The sequence below is a fragment of the Mobula hypostoma genome, chromosome 1, assembly GCF_963921235.1.
Source record: "Mobula hypostoma chromosome 1, sMobHyp1.1, whole genome shotgun sequence".
Lineage (NCBI taxonomy): Eukaryota > Metazoa > Chordata > Chondrichthyes > Myliobatiformes > Myliobatidae > Mobula > Mobula hypostoma.
The window spans coordinates 134,650,059-134,676,843 of NC_086097.1; the positions used below are offsets into that span (position 1 = coordinate 134,650,059).

The window sequence follows — 26,785 nt, forward strand, 5'->3', positions numbered from 1 at the left end:
AATTATAGACCGGTTAGCCTAACATCGGTGGTGGGGAAAATGCTAGAGTCAGTTATCAAAGATGTGATAACAGCACATTTGGAAAGCGGTGACATCATCGGACAAAGTCAGCATGGATTTGTGAAAGGAAAATCATGTCTGACGAATCTCATAGAATTCTTTGAGGATGTAACTAGTAGAGTGGATAGGGGAGAACCAGTGGATGTGGTATATTTGGATTTTCAAGAGGCTTTTGACAAGGTCCCACACAGGAGATTAGTGTGCAAAGTTAAAGCAACACGGTATTGGGGGTAAGGTATTGATGTGGATAGAGAATTGGTTGGCAGACAGGAAGCAAAGAGTGGGAATAAACGGGACCTTTTCAGAATGGCAGGCAGTGACTAGTGGGGTACCGCAAGGCTCAGTGTTGGGACCCCAGTTGTTTACAATATATATTAATGACTTAGATGAGGGAATAAAATGTAGCATCTCCAAATTTGCGGATGACACGAAGCTGAGCGGCAGTGTTAGCTGTGAGGAGGATGCTAAGAGGATGCAGGGTGACTTGGATAGGTTAGGTCAGTGGGCAAATTCATGGCAGATGTAATTTAATGTGGATAAATGTGAGGGTATCCACTTTGGTGGCAAAAACAGGAAAACAGATTATTATTTGAATGGTCGCCGATTAGGAAAAGGGGAGGTGCAACGAGACCTGGGTGTCATTATACACCAGTCATTGAAAGTGGGCATGCAGGTACAGCAGGCGGTGAAAAAGGCAAATGGTTTTTTGGCATTCATAGCAAGAGGATTCGAGTACAGGAGCAGGGAGGTACTACTGCAGTTGTACAAGGCCTTGGTGAGACCACACCTGGAGTATTGTGTGCAGTTTTGGTCCCCTAATCTGAGGAAGGACATCCTTGCCATACAGGGAGTAGAAGAAGGTTCACCAGATTGATTCCTGGGATGGCAGAACTTTCATATGATGAAATACTGGATCGACTTGTCTTATATCCGTTGGAAATTAGAAGATTGAGGGGGGATCTTATTGAAACGTATAAAATCCTAAAGGGATTGGACAGGCTAGATGCAGGAAGATTGTTCCCGATGTTGGGGAAGTCCAGAACGAGGGGTCACAGTTTGAGGATAAAGGGGAAGCCTTTTAGGACCAAGATTAAGAAAAACTTCCTCACACAGAGAGTGGTGAATCTGTGGAATTCTCTGCCACAGGAAACAGTTGAGGCCAATTGATTGGTTATATTTAAGAGGGAGTTAGATATGGCCCTTGTGGCTAAAGGGATCGGGGGGTATGGAGGGAAGGCTGGTACAGGGTTCTGAGTTGGATGATCAGCCATGATCATACTGAATGGCGGTGCAGGCTCAAAGGGCCGAATGGCCCACTCCTGCACCTATTTTCTATGTTTCTATGTTTATAACATCTTCCCAAATCTTCAGCCTCTCTGGTGCTACCACAGTTTCCAGTAGTGTTGTGACCAAAACTGCTTGCAGCCTTTCTCTGTAATTCAAGAAACATGATGGTTTTATTCAGATTTCCACTTACTTTTGTTTTCTCTTCGTCTGCATTTAATCTTTACTTTAGGATGGTATTTGAATTTAATGGATAAAAGAAACGATGCATTTCAAGACTTTGACAACAAAGTTACTCAATCTCCAAAATTAATTAATATCTAAAATTGAAACAAAAGAGCAAAGTGCTTCAATATCAGGAGGCTTGCTCTAGTCATAATAATATAGAAATCAAAATAATTGTTAACAGAAGCAACAGAACAATGTACAATATATTTCATCCACGTCCAAAAGTGTTCTTTTTGTCTATATCCCAAAGTGTTAAGTTAATCTTAATGAATCTACATTGGCTTTGGTCTAGTGATTGCTAGATATTAACATTTCGTCGTCCCTTTCACTCTCCATAATCGTCTCAAGTTTTACAGCCTTCCAAATTCCCTCCACACTTCCAGTTTTAGCCTCCTGACCCTCTCCAGTTTTGAATTTACTTCACAACTGGTGCCTACAGCTGATTTGGCACCAATTCTCTTCCCAAACTACTCCACCACTCTTTCTCCTTGTTTAAGGAGCTAGCTGTGATGAAGTCTTTGATCATCTGTCCTACCATCACTCTTTATGATCTAGTGTGAAATTTTTCCTTATAATCCTTCTAAGAGATGCCTTGGGAAATTTTACAACACTAACTGTGCAAAGCAAGTCATTAATGACTGCTGAGTTAAAAATGCAATTAGTGTAGCATGTACAAATTAATGAAGTGTTGGTAGTGACATCACTTCACTGGCCAAATGCAACACAGCATGCTATGTTTCTGCTGACTAATCAGACGCAATGATCCACAGGTAGGGAATATAAATGAAAAAAACTTTTAATGCTGATGCACAGAGCAAAAGGTCTAAGCTTCCTATAGCGCATTGTAATAATACTTCTAAACCATTGTATACGCCCAAAGAACATATCAAATTATTATTTACATCTCACTGTTTTGAAACGTTTGGCGATTTGCATCAATATGCAACTCAGCAGCGTAAAGAGAAACTGCAATTATGCAATGACTAATTCAGAATTCTACCCAGAGCCCCAGAAAGAGATTTATTTTATGGAAATGGTCTGCATGGAAATGAAAGTTCTTACTGAACGATTGTGTTTCCCTATCACTCCCCTCTTAAACATTATCCCTAAAATACACTGCACTAAGGCAATGAGATTTAACTCACTGAGCATTTCAGAATGATGTACAAAGTTTTGATAGCAGACATGGGCACAACAGGATATCCTGGATTTACTCAATGTGTTGATTGAAAATACAGAATCTTGGACTTCTTGTTGAAGTCAATGGTTAGAGGTGTAATCTTTTATGGTGACACCATCATTATTGAGCGCAATACCACTTTGAGAGCCTGCAGCTGCACATCAATCCAGGAGGTTATATCCCTAAACTACACTGCTCCAGTCGGACTCAATTAGAATTAAATTGAGCACGTTGGGCAAGTGGCCAAGTGGCCAAGTGGTTAAGGTGTTCGTCTAGTGATCTGAAGGTCGTTAGTTCGAGCCTCAGCTGTGGCAGTGTGTTTGTGTCCTTGAGCAAGGCACTTAACCACACATTACTCTAGTGTCTGTGTGAGGAGTGGTGCCCCACACAGACTTCCAATCTGTGCCTTGCAAGGCATGAAAATGCCCAATGCAGGCCTCTCATGGTCTGAGTTGACGTTCTCTCCTTTCCCCCTCCCATCCCTCATGGCCAAAATAATCTTATCATTAGATCTTTGTCAGTGGGATCTTATGGTCACAAATTCACCACCGAGTTTCTTACCTCAAACTAGCATTTACACTTCAAAGATAGCTATTAAATGCTTTAAAGTTCATGAAATAATTACATTTGCTATGTACATAAGCTTCCCTTTTCCTTTTCGGAGACAATATATACAGTATTTGGGTACATAAAAGCAACTTGATTCTGATGAATAAATTAGAAATTGGCATGAGCCAACAGAATCTACCAGATCCAATGGAAGCAAGAATACATAAGGAATTTTTAAGACCAAACATGATTTTAATAAATAACTGAAATAAAGTTAACAAAAAAATGCAAAATATGCTGAAAATTGTGAACTAAATACATTGAATTTCTCTGTCCAAAAGTGATAAAATTGAGATCATGTTTCCAAGTTCCAATAAGTCAGATAGCTGAACAAGATACCATTCAGTTCATCATGTTTGTGCCAGCAGTTCTGCAAGAACTCGTTGATCTGTTTCATTTCACCCACCCATTCCCCAAATCTTCAAGTGCAATGCCTATAGAAAGTATTTCCCCCACCTCCAGAAGTTTTCATGTTTTATTGTTTTACAACATTGAATCACAATGGATTTAATTTGGCTTTTTTGACCCTAATTAACAGAAAAAGACCCTTTTGTGTCAAAGTGAAAACAGATTTCTGCAAAGTGATCTAAATTAATTACAAATATAAAACACAAAATAATAGATTGCACAAGTATTCACCCCCCACACCCCTTTAATATGACACACCAAATCATCACAGGGGCAACCAACTGGTTTTATAAGTCACATCATTCGTTAAATGATGATCACCTGTGTGCAGTCAAGGTGTTTCAAATGATTGTAGTAAAAGTACACCTGTATCTGGAAGTCTCCTGGAAAAAGCTACACCATGAAGACAAAATAACACTCCAAGCAACTCTGAAAAAAGGTTATTAAAAAGCACAAGTCAGATAAATACAAGAAAATTTCAAGTCACTATCCCTTGGAGTACAGTTCATTCAATCATCAAGAAATGGAAAGAATATGGCACAGCTGTAAATCTACCTAGAGCAGGCCATCCTCAAAAACTGAGTGACTGTGCAAGAAGTGGACTAGTGAGGGAGGTCACCAAAAGCTGTATGACAGCTGTGAGTTATAAGCTTCAGTGACTGAGATGGGAGAGACTGCACATACAACTGTTGCCTGGGTGCTTAACAACCGTTTGGGAGAGTAGCAGAGAGAAAGCCACTGTTGAAAAAAAACCTCACATGAAGTCCTGGCTAGAGTTTGCCAGAAGGCACATAGGAGACTCTGAAGTCAGCTGGAAGAAGGTTCTACAGTCTGATGAATCCAAAATTGAGTTTTTTGCCTTCAGACTGAATGTTATGTTTAGCGTAAGCCAAACACCGCACACCATCGCCACTGTGAAGCATGGTGCTGGATGCATCATGCTATGGGAATGCTTCACAGCAGCAGACCCGGGAAGGTTTGTGAAGGTTAACCGTAAAATGAATGCAGCAAAATACAGGAAATCCTGATGCAGTCTGCAAGAGAACAGCGACTTGCAAGATTTGTTTTCTAGCAAGACAATGATCCCAAGTATAAAGCCAAAGCTACACAGGGATGGCTTAAAAACAACAAAGTTGCGGTGTGGCCAAGTCAGAGCCCAAACCTCAATCGAACTGAGAATCTGTGGCTGCACTTAAAGGGCAGTTCACTCACAACCCCTATACAATCTGACAGAGCTTGAGCAGTTTTATAAAAAAAATGGAGAAAACTTGCAGTGTCCAGATGTGCAAAGCTGATGGAGACCTATTCACACAGACTCAAGGCTGTAATTGCTGCCAAGGTACATCTACTAAATACTGACTTGAAGGGGGGTGAATAATTATGCAAATTAATTATTTTGTATTTAATAATTGTAATAAATTTAGACCAATTTGTAGAAATTTGTTTTCACTTTGAAACAAGAGTCTTTTCTGGTCATCAATGTCAAAAAAGCCAAATTAAATCCACTGCGAATCAATGCTGAAAAACATGAAAACTTACAAGGTGGGGTGGGGGGGTGAATATGTACTGTATTTTTCTTTGACCGGTGCGTCTGCTTCATCAGACTGAAAACTTATTCTTTGTTAAACAGTACATTCCCACTGTTAAGGAAGTGCTAATTTTACTCAGTTGCATCCTTACGCACCCTACTTACTGTAAAATTGGCAGTAAAGACGGGGTAAAAGATGGCAGGAGTTTGCTTGATACTTTCATTCCTTCAGCCTTGTTTACTAGGATGGGGAGTCAATCAGGTGTTCAGCACTATCAAATACATGCCACTAGAATTCTAAGCAGAAATGAATATCTAAGCAAGTAGTCAACCATGCAGGACATCTCCTTCGTCATCATCACCTTGATGACATTAAATGCTGTATGGCAAATATGTGGTAGTGACAATGCAGAGGCACAAATCAATCCAATGCCTAAAAAAGTGCAGCGAGGTTTAGAGATGAAATTCCAAGATTGAGGGTTTCAGAAGCCAAATGAATCATTGCCTGTTGTGAATGCACAAGAGAGTAGAACTGGAGATGCAGAGAGAACTACATGCTCAAAAGATATTACAGAGGTAGGGAGCAGAGCATGTAAAGTGGAATTTGTAAATAAGCATGAGACTCAAATGAAGGCCCTACTTAATTACACTTGTCAACTACAGTCTATCAGCAAAAGTAAGAATAATGATCAAGGCCATTGTGCCTTGGATGAACCTTGAAAAAATTAGTCCAAAGAGTAAGGTTGTACTTTTCCCTGTACATTTGCCTGCTGAGTTTATGAATACTGGTTATACGATGATCAAGTTAAAAGATCCTTACTTGCAGTGGAGAGTTATTCAAACAATTTTGTCATTTGTCATAATTAGAATACCATGAGGAAATCAGATACAACTTAATTTTATAACAGATGACCAACCAGTATCCCAACACATAGTTGCACTCCAAGACTAGCAGTCTATAAGTTGTATTCTGGACTGACGTGGACCACAAAGAGAACTACAGAAAAATGTCTCTGTTTTATTGAATATTAAACCGCACCAATATTTCTGAAGTAGATCACTGCATTAAGGAGCTGTGTTCAAAACAACTTGACTAATAAGAGTCAGCTAAGATTTACTTGGTCTCACAGTCCAAGCCAGATGTCTGAGTACAAGAGCCTAGCTTTGAAATTCAGTACAGAGAGACTGCTGCACTGAAAGAGGCCAAATCTCATTTTATTTTGTAAATGCAATTTAGAGTAGGGCCTTCTGTCTCTGCGAGGTGTACTGGCCCAGCAACCCCGATTTAATCCTAACCTAATAACGGGACCAATTATCCTACCCAATGTGTCTTTGGACTGTGGGAGGAAACAGGAGCACCTGGGAAATAATGTACATTACTCATTACAGAGGACACCAAAATTAAACTCCAAACTCCAATACCACGAGCTGTAATAGCATCGCACTAATCGCTCCACTACTGTGGCGCCCATGTGAGACTTAAATTGAGGGCTGTCTGTCTTCTCAATTAAACACAAAAGAACACATGTCACCATTCTAGAAAAGAGTAGTGGTGTTATCCTTAATGTCCTGGACCCTTATTTAATGTCAGTAAAACAGATTAGCTGGTCATTACCATGTTTCTGTTTTTGGGAGATCATTCTGTCAAACTAATTACAATTTTCCCCACATTAGATCAGTGACCACACCCCAAGTAGGTTTATTGCAACCTGAGGTTCATGAAACCCACCTTTGAAATAGGTGGGTTTGTTTCTTTTGATCCACAAGTTTCAAAAAAAAAAATTATTTTCTTTGCACAAAGGGGAAACCATTGTGCTAACTGCACAATGCAAATTAAAACACCAGAGGATTATAGAAGAGCCTACAAATTATACTAAATACATTCGCAAAAATTATCTGTATGTTCCATTCAGTATACACTGTCAACAAAAATGAGAATTTATCCATAGTGGCTATGATGGCATTAAGTTCAAGTGTTCAAGGTGTTAAAAGCAGGTGCAATTCTCCCTGCTATGAAATTACAAAGCAATTTCATCATGAAATAATCTATTTTTACAGAAAGCCAATTAAATTGTGCCATGAGAGATTAAGGACACTGCATTAACTTACAGTGGTCTGATTCAACAGCAGAATAATAATACTATTAAAAATATATACTGAATGTTTAAAATCTTGGGGGTCAACTTTTATTCAGAACAGCTTTCAAATACAGTGTAGTATTTGTTACAGTGAACTTACCCCCACTATCAATTAAATCATAGACTGTCATTCTGATTGCTTTATTTGTTAAGGGACAGCACATTTCCATCTAAGGATCAGCTAGGCTTTATATCACCATAAGACAATTCATAATCCTGAGCAGAATGAATGCACAAATTACATTCTTCAACCTTTTACTCCCACTAAATCTTTCCTTTTTCCACTTTGCTGAGCTTGAATATTTTATTCCTCCATCAAATATGCATCCCATTAATTAAGTTAAATTACTTCTGACTGCCAAATATTCGCTGTCGATGACTGTCAACAGAAAATACATGGCTGTGAACTTCTAATGACACAGCCTCGGTTAAACATGAGTTACAACCTTCAAGCATGCATCTACAGGCAAATTATCAGTCTCCTGTTTAAAACGAGACTAAATTAAATGCTGGTTTCTTTCCTTTTGCTTTTAACAACTATACAATAGATGACACGCTTACTTGACAAAGCAAGTGCTGCAATTTTAATTATATGCCTTATTCTCATCTTTTAATTGCTGTTGTTAATCAGTCATTAACTTCATCTCCTGAAAAACTGCTAGTACAAGATTCACAAATCTTCTCAAAACACTTTTTTCATAACCAACGTGTAATTTCCACTATTTTAATATTGTCATTTTCAAAACATGGTATTTTAGATCCATCCTTTAAAGATGGCAGTGAGAAAATGATTAATCACAACTCTAAAGGATTGTCTTTCTCAATCTATAGAGTAAACTGTAAAATAAAATTTAAAAAGTAGATAGACAATTAATTACTTTTCAATTCCAAGCCAACTAAATTTCCGATTACAAGTTATGAGTGAATATTAAGTCTTCACACAAAGCATTTAATAGTATGATGCTGCTTCATTTGTCAAGCTACAGTAATTGTACTGACAACACACCAAAGGTAAAAATGGCCTATAATCCAGACTTTCACGTCTTCACATAGACTTTTCTTAATTACCACACAATACCCAATTTTTTTTTCCAAAAAACATTTATGCAAAATATAGGTTACCGTGTAATCTCTACATTGAAAAAATTATTCTGATCAAATGCTGATTTTGGTTATATTTTATAAAATAATAATTCCTGATGAGACAATATTACTGGTCCAATGAAATACTATTAATTAGCATTTATGAACTCTGTTCCTTATCACCAGAACACATTTATCAAGGAATCTGGATCAGCTACCTTTTCTGTGCATCAATCCAAGTTGTGTGTAGGGATAACATAATCTAAAAGATACCTGCTCGGCAATTAATCATTCACTGAAACATCATGGGTTAACAGGTGACCAATTCTCTTGTTCAAATTCAAACACAAAAACAACTTCAATTTTGTCAATGACTTCCTGTCAACATCAATCCATTGAGATATATCTTCTTATAAAAAGGGGGTTTGATTTTAAAACATCGAATAATTCTAATGTAGTCACAGAACTGCTCATTAAAATAACTGCAAGCTTTCTACATAAATATAGATTTATTTAAGAGAACATACAATTAATGGGTTAAATCTGTATCACTAAGGTTTCAATAAAGCTGTATTTAGTAAAGTTGCAGAGTTACTAAAGTTTCTTCAGTTTTGATTGATTCCAAAATTACTGAGTTCTTCCAAATTACATGTTTTCTAGCCATGAGAAATCCATTCATTTTGATGTGTTAATATACCCTTGATGCTTTTGCAAGACTCATGTTGCTGCCAAAACATCACTTGCAAAAGTTGCACTGACATTGGTAGAGATGGGAGGGGGAAGTGTTGTTGGTGGTTGGGGGGGGGGGGGGAAGAACCATAATTTAAGTTATGTTTGTAGGAATAAAGTGCAATTACATTTCTCATAAATGTGAATGCAGATGGTTTATACAGTTGAGGCTTCTCATCAAATACATTTAAAATGTATGATAACTCAGCTTACTCTATAAAAGAAGCTTCACAAATACAATCCCTTTCAGTCAGCTCCAGACATTCATCAACCTGGAGGAAACCCTGAGCATTTTCCGTTTCAGTGTGAATGCATTTCTTCAGTCTGTAGGGATCTAAAATATCTTTGCATCTTGCTATTTAATAAAAACTCCAACATCTTTATCTTTGTTTTTTTTTGCACTGGGCAATTATTTTGAATAGTCCCAAAATTAAAAAAAAATAAAAACAGAGAGGCCATGCAGCATTAAATGTGCTCTATCATAACCTAAATTGGGTTAAATTATATGGAACAATTGGAAATGGTTTGCCACTTTGGAGTTCTATGATAATCAGATTATGATATAAATTGATGTGATAATAAGCATGTTTCACAGTATAACACAAATGTAACAGTCTGGGAAAATTTAAATTTGATTATACCTTATCAGAATCCAGTCAACTGATTGAGGACACCTGGCAACCAATTTTCATATTGAGGGACAGCAAGAACATGCTGGAATCATCCCACACGTTTACTAATAGCTTCAACGCCACAGTCAACATGACAAAAAGCCTATATTTCCTTTCCGCACAGTTTTATTTCCCCCACTTCCCTTTCCCATTCTGTTACAATTTATACCTTGCTCTCCCACTTAAACTTCCAACAGAAGTGTAAATGCTGATAATTATGCTTTTCCGACAGAATAATTTCACCTAGCTTTTAACCAAACAACATTCTGCACCATTGTAAAAGTCTGGACTCTTTACCTTAATATAATCTGTATTACATTAACTGATTTCCATCCATTCAAATGTTTAGATAAACTCCAGGATTAATGACGTGTTTTTATGGCTGGATATGACAACATTATTCCTATCAGTGAGTGGATGACCCTTGCAAACAAATCTGATCAGGGCACAGCTGCAATTGACTTAATTAATTTTCAATACAAATATCCTCCATGATGTATTTTCCCAGCAAAATTATCCTGCTGTTATCGGAAGGAGTTGTTACAGTTTCTGTCATAAATCTCACTTCCTTTGCCCTTGAAGTAAATTTCTTTTTCTGAATAAAATGACCAAGGGGTTACCACTACTTGCTGTCAGAAGTATGACCCTCTTTGATTCTGCTATTGACATCTTTCTTTTTTTTAAATTAGAAACGTATTCAGGTTTATCTTAACGGACAGTAAGGTAAGAAAGTATATAGTACAGTCAAAATATAAATGACAGAAAAGATCCCTCGGGATGTCTTGGTGAAAGAACGAAACAACACTCACTGCAATCGGGATATGAGGAAAATCAAACAATTTCTTTGAAAGTTAGCACTATAGAATAAAGATTACCTGCATAGTAGAATTAATCAGAGGTTATTAGCAGTCATCTCCTCAGTGTATAGGAATGTGCAAAAATACTTCAGGATATTGAGGATAAATTGGCTCTGAAGGTCAAATGGCTGGCCATCTGTCACCGGTTCCCACCACACTTCGCAATGTCCTTCTTGGTCATTCTGAGTGGCGACCTCAAATGCATCCATTTCAAATTGTATACCGTTTCCAGAGACCTGGCCTAGCAGCTATGCAATATCTTCATAATCCCTCCACCAAAGAACTGCTACAAGACACCAAGTCAAAACCAGATGACTCAGTCCGTCCTATTAGAAGTATACAGCATTATGCTTCTACCTAGCAGTAAATCAGAATCCATAACGCATAATTACCTGAAGATTAACCATCGTTCAGAAGAGCAAAGGCCATAAGGAACTAGATGGAGCACATATCCAAGGAAAAAGAGAACTGAGAATTTAAGAGGCCTTCCCTCTTGATCATAGGCAAGAACCAGATCTTCAGGTCCAAAGTCCTCCCATGTTGATATACTAGGTAGTAATGTAGCCCATACTACATTCCTACACTATGGCATTCATCCAATCAACCCTCCATTTCATCAGGGAAATCCAAAATGGACCATGTCCTGAGAGAGCAAAAATATATGTATGCAACATTGCAGTCAACTGGATGATCACCTTTGTGTATAACGTTATCAAGGTGTGTGCAGATCATGGGTACACAACACCAAGTGCTTAAGTTCTAACTGTCCCCAGTGATGTGATGCCACATAATGTGTCCATTTATTTAGACAGTGCCCATGACACTACCTGTCCCTTGTAGAAAAAGAAATTGACCATAAAACAATCAGAGTGGCCATGGGACCTTGCAAGGAAAGGAGCAGAAGGATCCTGTGGGATGGTTCCCAAATGAACTGTCAAACTCATTTGGCAGAAGTCTTAATTGCCAAAACTTTCAAGCAAGGCACGATGCTGCTATTTAATAGGCATATATGTAGTGACAAGTTCGACCTAATGCTATCCTTGGGGTGGCCCCGCTGCGGATGAGATAGTCATCAACAACCTTGTGGATTGTACTTTTGCAAGTCTGACCTGGAAATGGATACAGTTGTCTTTGTTGAAGATCATTCCCAGCATAACTCAAGGGTATGACCCACGCTGCTCCCAGGGAAGTACATCGAGACAACCACTGTTGAAAGACCATCTGAATGAATGGCATGTTGGCCTGCCTGAAATCAGCTCATTTTCCCAAGTAAGAAGCTTTCTACATCCAAATGCTGTGGGCTGCTATATTCCAAGATGCAAGAGAGCATGCTGAAAGATGCACTGAAGCTTGTACAGTAATTATAAAGACTCCATGGGATAAGCCCAGAAAAGAGGAGTAATGCTGTTTCATTTGGCTGTATTCATGGGTATTTATGTATGGTTGAATGACAATTGAACTTGAACTCAGGGCAAAACTACCACTGAATACTGAAGGGCTGGGTCCCTATAATAACCTCTCAAACTCGTTTCATATGGAATGTTTGGGAATGGAAAACTGATGCAATGTAAATATTGTAGGCGACTAAACCAACACAATGTGGTGTCATGAGACACAAAAGACTGAAAATGCTAGAATCTGGGAGTAATAGGCAATCTTGAGGAACTCAGTAGGTGGAGCAGAAGCTGTGGGAGGTAAGAATTGTTGGTATTTCATGTTGAAACCTCCCATCAGAACCCAACATATTGATAATTCCTTCCCTTCCACAATTGCGGCCCAGCCTGCTGAGTTCCTCCAGCAGACTGATAATTCAGTATTAACTAAGACCACCAATGCCTCTGAATCAGATCAGAGGTACAAGCACAAGAGTAAAGTACAGAATACTGAAACTTCCAATAAAATGTTAAAAGATACTGTCATGTCCCACTATTAAATAGAGGCCAACTACTTTTTTAAGACATTTTCTAGGAGAAACTGAACAGGTTTGATTGAAGTATTTAAAATCAGGAAGGAATCAATACAATGTTTTCATTGTAAAACGTGGATTTGTAAGTACAAATTAAATTGAATAAAATTTACCCTGAAGGTGGAGATATAGGAGACTATAGATGCTGGAATCTGGAATAACAACCTGCTGGAAGAATTCAGTGGGTCAATCAATTTTTGTGGAAGAAAGGAAATGTCAAACCCTGATTAGGGCCCACTGATCTTAATCCACTAAGTTCTTTCAGCAGACTGTTCATTGTTAGCTAAAAATTGATAGGAACGTGGAAGAATAGAGGTACTTAAGGAGGAGTTATATAAACAAAATGGAGTAAAGAATGAAACTATTTGTTGATAGAGTAATGGTTTACATGGAGCAGGAAAATCATCAGAGACCACTTGTGCTGTAATATCAATGTAATTTCATATACAAGGAACAAAATGCCCAGGAACAGCTGGCCTGCCTTCACACCTCCAACAGGTGTATAGCCAGTGAGAGCAAGCAATGGGGTGAAAAGAAAAAGGGATTATGAAAAAAAACTATTTTTATTTTTTCATTATAGTGCTCTAACAATAATTATGTCCTCTCCTCACACCTGTTCAGGAATCATCATGAGCTACTCACACCGATCTACGTAGTGTCACTGGCAGAGAAGAGGAAACTGCCCACAGAGCAGAATGTGAAATCTGAGTGGGAAGATGCTAAGCCACATTTACAGATCCCAACAGGCAGCTCCAAAACAACACTGGCCTATTCATGTCAGCTTTCACCCCAGGCCAGCAACTGATGTACACTGTGCAAATCTAAAATGAGAGACAGCACTTTAAAACAAAACCTTTTTACAAATTTGGTAAAAAAGAAAGAATTGTTTATCCAGATATATTAACAATGAAAATGATATACCTCAGGATTCACCACTTTACATAATGCAGGGCAGTAATTAAACAGCAAATGTAACAGCAATTAAAATTTGTTGTTATTTATGTACAGAACAAGAGGTGAAGACTTATCTGCAAATATTCTCTGTTTCAAAGCAGCATTCATTCCAAGATAGCCATAACCTTCTGGGGAAGGAAACACTGGAGAACTGTGCAGGCTCAAACACTGAATATGTTCAAGGCTGAGACAGACCGATTTTTGATCCATACAAAGCCAATGGTTCCTAGGGAGCTGGCAGCACAGTGGAACTCAGTTCTGAATAGCTTGAGAAACCCTGAACCTATTTGACAGGTTCTTAAGTACTAAACAGTAATCAAGCATTTTAAAAGTGGCCATAGAATAGATATTCCCCTCCCCCCGTGTGGGAGAGACCAAAACTAAAGACAGTCACCAACAAACTACAAGGCAGTCACCAACAAATCTATTAGGGAACTCATGTAAAACCTTTCCAGATGAGCATGTGGCACTACTACCAGATGGAGTAGTTAAGGCGAAGAAGGAAAATACAATCAAGGAGAGGCAAAGTAAGGTTATGACCAGAAAAGAATAAAAGAATATATCGTAGAGGGTTTTGTGCTGTATAAACAATGCGGTAGATAGGACAAGAAGCTAGATTATGTCCCATAAATTCTATATAATTCTGCTGAGTGAGAATCTTGGTGCCCCAATAAGTTTGGCCCAGATAATGTGACCTGCTCTCACCAACACCTTTGTGGCTTGAGCAGTCTACTCTACTTCATAGGCAAACTCAGTTGTGTACATCATCACTGTTCTATGAAACTCCAATTAGTAGCTCATATGAAGTACTTGATCTATCACCCAAACCTGTTTCTTTCTCTTCCAGATCTTTGTTAATTGGGTATCATTAGCTCCATTTCCAAAATTCTTAAACACACATTCTTCATCTGTGATATACTTGGCCAATGTCCTTCACTCTGGCCATCCCATTTCCAGTAAGTCTCTCGGGATCAATACTAAAATCATTGACCTACTCCTCAAATCTATCTCAGTTATATTTTATCATAAATATTCTCAGAGACCTGGACTGCTTCTCTCACTCCAACTTCCTTCTCTTTATTTCAAACTCCATGTGAAATGCTGAGATCAACAGCGAGACCTGTCAACTTTTCTCCTAATGCCTCCCTATGACCATTCTTTCAATGCCTCCTCTGCTCCCATGCATGAACCTGATTTTCCCAATCTCACTACCCTTCCAGTGCAAACAGTTGCTGGAGCAGCTGAGCTTCCCTATGTATTTCCCCACCGAGATCACCGATTAACCTACAAAGAATGTAATGTTCCACAGTAATCAGACACTGGTTATGTCTCAAAGGCTAAGTCTTTGAAAGGGAAGGAAAATTAACTTTGGTCACCTGTGTTACGTCAACATGCAAATTCTAATTACTGGTTGCACAAATTAACACACACTCTGTTGTCTCCAAAGGAACTGAATGTTGAGGCAACCAAAGACCACCATCTTCTCGCAAATTTCATGCTTTAATGTAAGACCCAGCTTGCATTGTGAACTGCATCTCTCAATAACTTTCTGACTTGAAAGAATGAATGGTGACACATCCTGAGTATTGGACTTAGTTCTATACCATTAAAGATACCCAAATTTAAAGCACATGCAAGATTCAAAAAATGACCTGAAAAATATGCCATCTGCCCCAAAAGGACTGCTGAGCACATTAAAATGTTTAAAAATTCTATTAAAAACACCAAACAAGAAGGAAATTTCCAATTGGACCAAATCACTTCATTTTTCCGCCAGAGTAATTGAGAATTCCTCTGTCTTCCAGCCACGCAGCTTCAGCAGTATGACAATGGTCCGGTAATATTGTATGATTTCTGCATTGTTAATTGGTTTACTATTGTCACGTACGATGGTACAGTGAAAATTTTCACTTTGCATACCCTCCATACAGAATATGACATCACATTGGTACATCAAGGTGGGTCAAAGCAAAAACAACAACAGAATGCAAAATAAATTATCATATTTGCAGAGAAATTGTAGTGGATGCAAAGCCACAACAAGATAGATTGTGAGTCCATCTTATTGTGCAAAAGATCCATTCAATAGTCTGACAACAGAAGATAAGAATAGAATCTATCCTTAGCCTGGTGGTATGTACTTTCAGGCTTTTGCATCTTTTGCCAATGGGGGTGGGGGTGGGGGGGGGGAGGAGAAAAAGTCAGAGCTGGGTAGCGTCTTCGATTATGTAGGCTACTTTTCTGAGACAGCAAGAAGTATAGATTGAATCCTTGGAAAGGAGGCTGGTTTTTATGATGTACTGAAGCTATGTCATCGGCTCTCTGCAGCTCTTTTGACTGTAGAGCACCAATCAGAAAACAAATCAGAACATCTCAGCAGATTTCACTTAGCACTGCTGAGATATACAAAGGGAGATCACAGCCATATCTTATACTACTAGTTATGCAAGTTTGCTATCTATAAATTGGGAACACTTCATGCATCGTCATAATAGCTATATTTCAAGAACAGCTATCAGACTGGCTGCAAATAATTAAAATGCATTTGTTGCAATGGGTATTAGGTGTAAATATAGGAAAGTCTTTAATATTCTTTCAGTATAATGAGACCATATCCAGAATATTGTATACAATTATGGACTCCATATTTAATTAATGAATTAATTGTCCTGATCCACACACATAGACACCATACCCAAGTTAGTTCACCAATGCCTCTACTTCCTCACAAGGGTAAAGAAATCTGGCACATCCTCATTGACCATTACTAATTTTTAATCGATGCACCATAGAAAGCACGCTATCCAGATGCATAATGTTTTAGTATGTCAACTGCTCTGCACATGATCTCAAGAAACTACAGAGTGCTGTGGACTCAGCTCAGCACATCAAGGAAACCAGCCTCCCCTCTATGGACTCTGTCTATACTTCATGCTGCATCAGTAAACCAGCCAGCATAAAGACCCCACCCATACTGAACATACTCTCTTCTCCCCTCTTCCATTGGGCAGAAGATTTTTTAAAAAAAGCCCTGAAACTAGGTTCATGGACATCACCTACCCCACTGTTATAAGACTATTAAAGAGTTCCCTGGTTCAATAAAGTAGACTCTAGGCTTTACAATCTACCTCATTGTGAGTTTGCACCTTACTGTTTACCTGCACTGTACTTTCTTTGTAACTGCTACACTTCATTCTATATTTTTTTTAAACCTTGTTCTACCTGTGTAATGATTTGATCTGTATAAAGCATACATTACCAGCTTTTTCACTGTGTCGTGGTACATGTGACAATAATAAACCAATTCCATTTCTAATTACTTGCACTGAAGGTAGTGCAGAAAAGAAAAGAAGCACTGGGTTGATTCCAGAGGTAAAAGGTTCCATGCACGATAAAAAGTTTAAGCACCACAGTCCAAAGTTCTTTTTTTTTAGAATGTGGCAACACAAGTAGATGGGGAGTAACGTAGGCATATGGCATGCGTGTCTTCGTAGCCTGCAGCACAGAAAATAAGAGTTGGGAAGTCATGTTTTAACTTTTATGCGTGGTGGAGAGCATACTAACTGGTTGCATTACAGCCTGATATGGAAACACTAATGCTCTTGAAAGGAGAAGTCTACAAAAAGTAATCCATACAGCCCAGTCTATCATGGGTAAAGCCCTCACCACCATTGAGAACATCAACAAGGAGCACTGTTGCAGGAAAGCAACTTCCATCAACAAGGACCCACACCCACCATCCAGGCCAAGATCTCTTATCACTGCTATCAGGAAGGAGGTACAGGGGCCTCAGGTCCCACACCACCAGGTTACAGAACAGTTATTACCCCTCAACCATCAGGCTCGTGAACCAGAGGTGATAACTTCATTCACCCCAACACTGAACTGATTTCACAACCTATGGCACTCAATTTCAAGGACTCTACACTCTCATGTTCTTCATATTTATTGCTTTATTTTTCTCTTTTTTATTTGCACAGTTTGTGTCTTTGCACACTGGTTGTTTGTCTGTGTTTGTTGTGTACACTTTTTCATTGATTCTATTGCTTTCTTTGTATTTACTGTGAATGATCAAAAGAAAATTAATCTCAGGGTTGTATAGGTGACGTACTGTATATGTACTTTGATAATAAATTTACTTTGAACTTTGGAACACAAATCCGCATTTGACTACTATGTGTAGTTCTGGTCCCCAGACGACAGGAAGAATGTAGTTGTGCAGAGGAGATTCACCAGGTCATTGCCTGGATTGGAGGATTCAGGTATAGGGACAGAATTGATATGATGGTAGTTTTTCTTGGCGTGGCTGAGGGGTGACCAAATAGAAGCATGTAAAATTATTAAGAGATAGAGATAGGGTAGACAGAATTATTTTCCCCAGGATGGGGAAATAACAAGAGGACACAGATTTAAGGTGAGAGGAGGGGGTATTAAATGGGATTGGAAGGGATTTTTCTTTTTATTTTGCACAGAGAAAGTTGATATCTGGAATATACTTGTGCATATGACAATAAACTCAATTTTGTAACTAATCTCACAATCTTCAGGCTCTCGTACCTTCTCGCTGATGGTAGTGACATGAAGAGGGGCCTTAGTGATGGATGCTACAGCTTAAGGCAGCTGCCCTTGAAGATAAACAACAGGAATTCTGCAGATGCTGGAAATTCAAGCAACACACATCAAAGTTGCTGGTGAACGCAGCAGGCCAGGCAGCATCTGTAGGAAGAGGTGCAGTCGACGTTTCAGGCCAAGTCCTGACGAAGGGTCTTGGCCTGAAATGTCGACTGCACCTCTTCCTACAGATGCTGCCTGGCCTGCTGCGTTCACCAGCAACTTTGATGTGTGTTGCCCTTGAAGATATCCTTGATAGTGGTGTGTGTTGTGCTCATGATGGAACTGGCTGAGTCTTTGGTTACATACAGAATCTCTCCAAACCCCAAATGAAATAGAACCACTGGAACGCTTCCTTCATGATTATATCAATGAGTTAGGCCCATGATAGATTCTCCAAGTTGTTAAGACCAGAAACTTGAAGCTGCTCACCCTTTCCACTGGTGACCTATCAATCTCTTCCTTAATTATCATAGAATGATTGCCGCACAGAAGGAGGCACTCAGCCCATCGTATCTGCTCCGGAACAACTCAATATCATTAGCAACTCCATGCGTTCCAGGGTAGGGAATTCCAATGACTTAGAACACTGGAGGAAAGTAATTCCCCCTTATTTCTATCTTGAATGGCCAGTGCTGTACTAAGGAAAACATCAATCCCTTAAAAATCCTACATTTTAATAAGATCACCTATCATTCTTCACACCTGCATTGATACAAGACCAGCCTACTTACAGAATCGCAAGAGTTGTGCAGCACAGAATCTGGCCTTTTGCCCCACCACATTCAGGCAAACCTTTTCACCAGTTTACACTATCCCCAATTGCCTGTATTAGGTCCTATCCTTCAACGCCTTGCCTATTCAAAGGACTGTCCAATAGTCTCTTAAACATAGTAATTACATTTACTTCGATCACCTCCTAAGGCAGCATGTCCCAGATGTCAACCACTGTGCAAAATAAAAAAAGAAATCCCCACAATCCCCTTTAAAACTCCTTCCTCTCACCTCACCTGTGCCTCTTGTTTTTGATAGCCCATCCTGTGGAAAGTAATTCTGTACACCCTATCTATATCTCTTATACTTTTACATGCTAGGTCACCCCTCAGCCCTTCCACTCCAACAAAAACAAACTCATCATATCAATTCTCTCCCCGCATCTAAAATCCAGGCAATGATCTGGTGAATCTCCTCTGCACTCCTTCTGGCATATTGTATTCTTCCCATTGTGTGAAGTCTAGAACTACACGTAGTAGTCAAATGGGGATTTGTGTTCCGAAGTACAAAGTAAATTTATTATCAAAGTACTGTACATATATGTCACCATGTACATGTATGCATAGGAGCAATGAAAAACTTACTTCCAGCGGCATCACAAGCACAGAGCATAGTATGAGCAGTATTCAGAAGTGAAACACAAAACATAAATTATACACAAATAGGGTCCAGATACTTCCTTTTAATGTGATTTTCCTTGCAGTTGTTGCTTTATTTATGTTTGCATACTTCTGTATAATCACCTGTTTACTATTTTATTTGGAAACATAACAGGTACTTCCAGCCCAATAAGCCTGGACCACCCAGAGGAAGTCCCTTACAAATAGCAGCAGGAATTGAGCACCGGTTGTTGGCACTGTAATAGCATTACACTAACCTCTATGCTATCTATAAATTTTTTGTAGCTTGGAGTGTATTTGATTCTCTACTTCCGTAGCTTATTTGCAAATGATGAAGTGTGATTAAGACAGTATCTGCTCACCAGTTTAGTCCAGTTTGCAGTGTAGACAGTGTTATTTCTTGCTACTTGCCTTGCTTTCTGATCTGTACTACGATGAACAGCTGTTAACCAGAAGATTTGCACCTATTCCTGACTTCCAAAGAACCTTCTCGACAACATCTCCAGAATTAACAAGATCCACATTTAATGATTCCGAAGCAGCTTCTTTCCCTTCACCATCAGATATATAAATGACCATAAACACTACCTCATTGTTCCTTCTTTCTGACACTGTGTTTTTATTTTTTGTAATTTATAGTAATCTTGTGTCTTTGCAAAACAACAAATTTCACATCAGTGATGAAGAATCTGATTCAAAACTATACGCAAGTCAAGAAGAGGTTGTTGTGACCAGGACACAGTCGGCTACAATCCTAATATATGGTGAAGTGAGTTTAAGGGGCTGACTGGCCTACTCCCTCCTTTTATTTTTTTTTCCACTCTCCACAGAATCTGCCTTACACATTCTCAGTATATCCAACCTCCTCTGTTTTAAGCACGAGTAAGTCTGTAGATGCTGGAAATCCAGAGCAACACACACAAAATGCTAGAGGAACTCAGCAGCATCTATAGAAAAGAATAAAAGAGAGGATACGTCAGAACGAGAATGAGAATCAGAATTTAAATGTTTGGCCACCCTTAACCTGCCAATTTGGTCCTCTATTATGTCCAGTACTCCTGACGTGACCTCCTTTACACTGGTGAGACCAGTCATAAACTAGAGGACCGCTTTGTCGAGCTCCTCCACAGCATGCACTACAAGCGGGACTTCTCGGTGACCAAACATTTTAATTCCCATTCCCATTCTGATTTGTTGATCCATGGCCTCCTCTTCTGCCAAGATGACACCACTCTCAGGGTAGGAGCAACAGCTTATATTCCGTCTGTGTACCCCCCCAACATGACAGCAGGAATATCAATTACTCCTTCCAGTATTTCCTCCTCCTCCTTTATTAACCAATCTGACCTTTTACTTCCTCCCCCCTGCTTATTACTTCCCCCTAGGTCTTCTCCCCTTTCCCATTCTCTTATGGTCCACTCTCCTCTCCTATCAGATTCCTTCTTCTCTAGCCCTCAATCTTTCCCACCCTCCTATCTTCACCTGTCACCTTCCAGTTCAACTCTATCCCCTCCCACCACTTCTTTATTCTGGCATCTTCCCCCTTCCTGCTCAGTCCTGAAAAGGGGTCTAGGCCTGAAACTCAACTGTTTATTCATTTCCATAGATGCGGCCTGACCTGCTGAGTTCCTCCAGCATTTTGTGTGTTTTCCCCTGTTTTAAGGTCAGATTCCCAACATCTGCTTGGTTTTGCTTCTGCAGCAAGACATTTTGCATTTCAATACATTTTTTCACACCTTTACACTTCCTATTTTCTTAATTTCAATAATTTTGCAATCAACTTTCTAATGCTCATTTCTGATTTTCCAAGGGAGTATGCAACTCTCCTCAGTAAACTGGGAATAGAAACAATTAACCTCAACCTTCACAAAAGGGGAAATAGAAAGGCAATTTTTTAAAAACTAGTTGCTGATTTTGTCCCTTCGAAAATAACAATCTAATATCAGCTGAACCCAGGATTCCTTTAAAAACTTAGTAACCGAAATTGATGGATTACTGTCAGTATTAAAGAATCACAGCAGGCGGGTGAAATTAACTTGTAGCTTGCCTACAACTTTACTAAATAGCAGAGCAAGCATGTTCAGCTAAGGGCCATCTTTGCCTCTATTTTTCTATATTGGAAAGAGCAATCACAGCCAGGGAGAATCGGAACAACTAGTAACATGCCGGCGAGTATCAAGGCATCCAGTCTGAAGTGTTATTATCACCAACCGGCTGAGCTGCAATATCATGCACGTCAGACCTCACAACTGTATCATGTCTTGGCCTCCCAAGTTGTTCTGTACACAAGATGTTTTTTTTGAGCTCCCACTTATTTCAGCTCTACGCCGTCTTGCTGGAAAACAATGCACGGTAATCTGGTACAAAAACTTTGATGGAAATGAATTATGCCCTTTGGGACTGCCCACTTCATGAAAACCTCTGTGCTGGAACAGTTCAGGAGAAGTAAGTGACTTAAACCATTGAAGATTTAAATAATGCGACGCATTTCATGCCCAGCCTGGTGCCAGATTCCAATGAAGTTGTTAATGCATGTAATGATTAAGTGTAACTCAAATACTAACTGTGTTGTTGAAAACATGACAGGCAATAATTTGGTCTATTATATTCTAGCATTTAATTGCCTAGTTCAGACATTCTTTGACACATTATGAAGCAATGATTTACAATTATTCAAGCTGCAAAGGTCAGAAAGTGACATTATAATCATCTTCAAAGAGATCCCCTCACATCCTCAAAACAAGGTAATGCAACTAACAACAATTTTACTGGAGTTGTAACTGTTTACAGCTGTATTTTAACCACAGTGTAACACTTATAAGTAAGAGAGAGAAATACATATTAACATGCTTGATTCATCTCAGGTATATTACCTGTATTTCAAAAAAGTACATTCATACCAATGCACAATACTATGAACAATTAAAACAATTCATAGTCGTTGAATATACCACAAATTTACAAATTCCACTTCAACAACATTTATTTTAGCAATTTCCTATAGGAACATAGTCACTGTAACAAAGTGTTTGTGCTGGATTGCTGCTTTTGAATGCAGAGCTAATGTTGCTGAAAGATCACTTCACCCTTTAAAATATAATCCTAAAAAAATATGGTAATGAAGGAATGCAGCATGAGCTGCTTATGTTGAGGAACTAATGGGTCCATCGAGTATTCTCTAAATTATTTAGTCATTGGTGATAATGAATTGACATTGTCATAGTATTAATGTAAAATGTTGCATCATTTTAACCATCGAGCTGATGCCATTACTTAATTTACATATTCACTTAATTAATGCTAAACCTCAACAATGCTGAAGGGGTCACTTCTTTGAGCATTATAATATGTCCTACTCTTTTTGCCTCTCTTGGAGACTGACCAGGTAATCGATGTTTTCCATCAGTTTGACCTAAACATCACAAGTATTAACCTTTACAGGTCAGAACTTGTAGACTGGAATCCGCTGTCAGGATTTATCAATGTATATTTCACATTTCCCCCAGCAGTATTTAACAATGCTACTAGCTGAGGCCACCAGCCTAAAATAATATTCAGCTTTCTATAGACTCCAATTCTATAGTCTATGTATGTTAAACAATATTTGTCACAATTTAAAAAAAAACTTCAAAACAAAGTTACGGTAAATAACCACTTGAGACTTTGGTATCACAATATTGGTACAAAATTTGTCTATTAGAAAATACAATAAAACTTTCTTTAATTACTTTTTTAAACTTATTTTTCCTTCTATATTATCACCTATTGCATTGTACTGCTGCAGCTAAGATAACAAATTTCATGACACATGCCCATAATAATAAATCTGATTCCGATTCGAAAAACATTTACATAAAAAGAGCTATGAATAAGAATAGCCAGCTCAATCTTAAAAAAAAGAACCTGAGAACACAGCCTTCCCCCCCCGCACCCCCAGCAATCTATCTTTTCCAATTGCTATGAAGGTACTATTGTCAGCACCTGATTTGAACAAGGTTAATTATTCCTTCAGAGCAGCCTTTCTTTAAAAAAAAAGAGAAAAAGGCAATTTATTACAAATAAATGAAGTCACCTTCCTACAGGTGCTCCTAAATCAAAACAAACATTTTCTTCCTTTAACCCAGTGTACAGAAATTAGCATACTTCTAATTACTCCAGTTCCTAGCTGGTATTTTTCAACATCTACCAAACACAAGTTTCATTCCACAAGCTGTTCAATAAGCTGCTAAGAATCTTCACACTGGTCATGGTTTCCACATCAGGCATCACAAAAGTCCTGGATAGTTTTTATCCATTCATCGACATCACTAAAATTGATTATCAGGTCATCTATGACATTGCTATCTGTGGATTCTACTGCGCACAAGCTGTTTCCTGCTTTTCATCCACTGCAACAGAGTCTGCATATAATAACTACTACACTGGAATTTAGTATTCACATCCTGCAGTTGTGGTGGAGATGGGTTCTACTGTGGCCTTCAAGAGTGAATTAGATCAACATATGATGAGGACCAAATTGTAACTTGTGAATCGCTCTAAAGTGCCATGGTGGGCAAAATGGCCCCCTTCTATGCAGTAACCATTCTGTGATCCAACGGCTGTATAAAACATTTTGTGAAATGCTGGCATTGTGAAAGTTACTACAGAACTGAAAGCCTTTCTTTCCAAGACAAAATGGTTAGAAATGATTAGAATACCAATTTTCCTTTAAAATTTGTGAACAGGCGTCACTGCACACTTCAGATCAGTTGAGAATGATCCAGTTTTAAACACACTCTGGACAATTTAATGGGGAGGAAGTGATGTGAGATGCAAGAAGTGTTAATTAATTAAAATATTTTTTTTCAATTTAACATCTTGCTATTATTTTAAAATGAAAACCATGTCACTAATGCACAAGTTTGATAATTAAAATATGATATTAGCAGCAAATCTTCACCAAGTACAAGTGGTTTGGTTGTTACATCACTGAACAATTATGTTAAGTCTTAAGCCATCCAAATCAATTCACTACTTAATCAAGGCATAATTAATTGCACTGGTCACATTAACAATAGTCACTCAAACCCAAATTCTCATATCATCCACCACCCGAATTCCTGGATTGGTGCATGACGCAAATATGATCCTTCCCCCGCCCAATTATTTTTCAAAAATGCTTTCCTAATGAACCAGATAACCAATGATTAAACAAGCATTCTTTTCTTTATGACTGCATAACAAAACTGCTGAACTTTTATGCCAAAATTTTTAAAAAGTTCAATTCTGGAATGTTGTAAAACAAAAGTTTAAAGCCTGGGAAGTTGAAAAAAGTGGTACATTGTATTCTTTTTGATGTATACTATATTATGCAAAGTCATAGTTAAAACTGAATTTCAACTAATCGTCTTTATATATAATCCACTTATCTCTCATAAGTTCAATAGGTATGGGCATTCAGTCCATTAAACTGTATACCATAAAGTTTCAGATACTTTTTATTAAGCATCACTATAAATATTTAACAAAACATTTCTAAAGCTGCAGCCTTGTTTTGTATTCAAATGCAGCATAAAAACAAGGAGGGCTCAGATTTCACATGTTAAGAAGATTTTCTCAATACACGTATCCCAACAGTTCAGCAAGATACCAGACAAGCAATGGGATGAAAATATCGATTCTGTATTGATTACTAATTGTTAAGAATGTCTGAAGGTCCTGGATGGTAGCCATTAGCATGAAGCCAGACAATCAAACTGCATGTACGTGCTTTTATTAAGTTTGCTTTTCATAAAGGGAACCCTAAACCTGTAATCCTCTGAATGACTTACAGATGTGACATTAACACAAAAATGTGCTTGTTGAACATACTCACCATTCATTATTCTATTTGCAGCAGGCAATAAACAGACTCCAAACATGGTTTATAAATAAATCATCTACTTTTATAAGATTCTTTTAGTTGAATTTATCTTGGGAATTTTAATACACTATTTCCATCCCTCCAATTCAGTCATTGTTTAGTTGGCTGAAAGTAGCTAGATCCACAGAATGTGAAAAAGTTGAAGCCTAATTATTCATCTCTTACTAAAACGAAAACTTCATCAAACATGTATTAATTTACTTAATGAGCACTATTTATGTTATACTCATTTACCCATTTACACAAAGCTGACTATAAAATCCTTTTATGTAATCAGTATTCAGTGACTTCCACTGCCCATGTTGTCAAACAGCCTTTCTTAGATGGACCATTTCTCTAGTTCAGAATTTATTTATTATTTATTTATTATATTTTTGATTTCAAATGTTTTTATTGTGAAGCAACATCAGCTTAACCACAACCAACAATATCCTAAAGTACAATGCTTCTTTTTTCTTTTCTTTCTTATAACAACATAATGAAAGTCAAATGAATGTATGCATAGTAAACAAGCAAAAAGCAAAGGAAACCCCACCACCTTGTCTCCTTTCCGCTCCCCTCCCCTCACCCCTCCTGTATGTGCTGTTTAGGTCCTACCACCCCCCACACTTAGTTCAGCTGTCGGTCTCTTCTAAATACAACAATAATGGTTGCCAGATTTTTTCAAATTCCTTGAGTCTGTCCTTGATAACGTATCTTATCCTCTCTAGATGCAGAGTATCCATTAATGCAGCCAGCCATTGTCTGAGTGATGGAGTTTCCTCCTTTTTCCAGAACATCAGTATGAGTTTCTTTCCATTAAGTATGCCATAGGTCAGGAGTTGTTGGAATTTATTTGACCTCGCAGAAGTTCCAAAAATTATTAAAATGGGGTCTGGTATTATCTGAACCTTTAGTACCTTCGATAGGACCTCAAATATTTGCTTCCAATACTCTTGTATCCTGGTACACAAAGCATAACTATGTAACAAATTTGCCTCTGAGGACTTGCATTTCTCACACATTGAGGACATCTCTGGGAATATTTTATGAATCCTTACTTTTGAGTAATGTAATCTATGTAAGATTTTAAATTGTATTAACAATGCCTGGCATTGATGTAACAGGAGTTAACATACTCCAAAGCCTCATTCCATATAACCCCCTCTATCTCTGTACCTAACTCCTTTTCCCACTCTCACTC

General features: G+C 38.3%; 1 protein-coding gene across 3 annotated transcripts in view; it reads right to left on the bottom strand.

The window, feature by feature from the left end:
* znf407 (zinc finger protein 407) overlaps positions 1–26,785 on the bottom strand; it is a 509,138-nt gene that overhangs the window by 384,743 nt on the left and 97,610 nt on the right. The window lies entirely within an intron of this gene.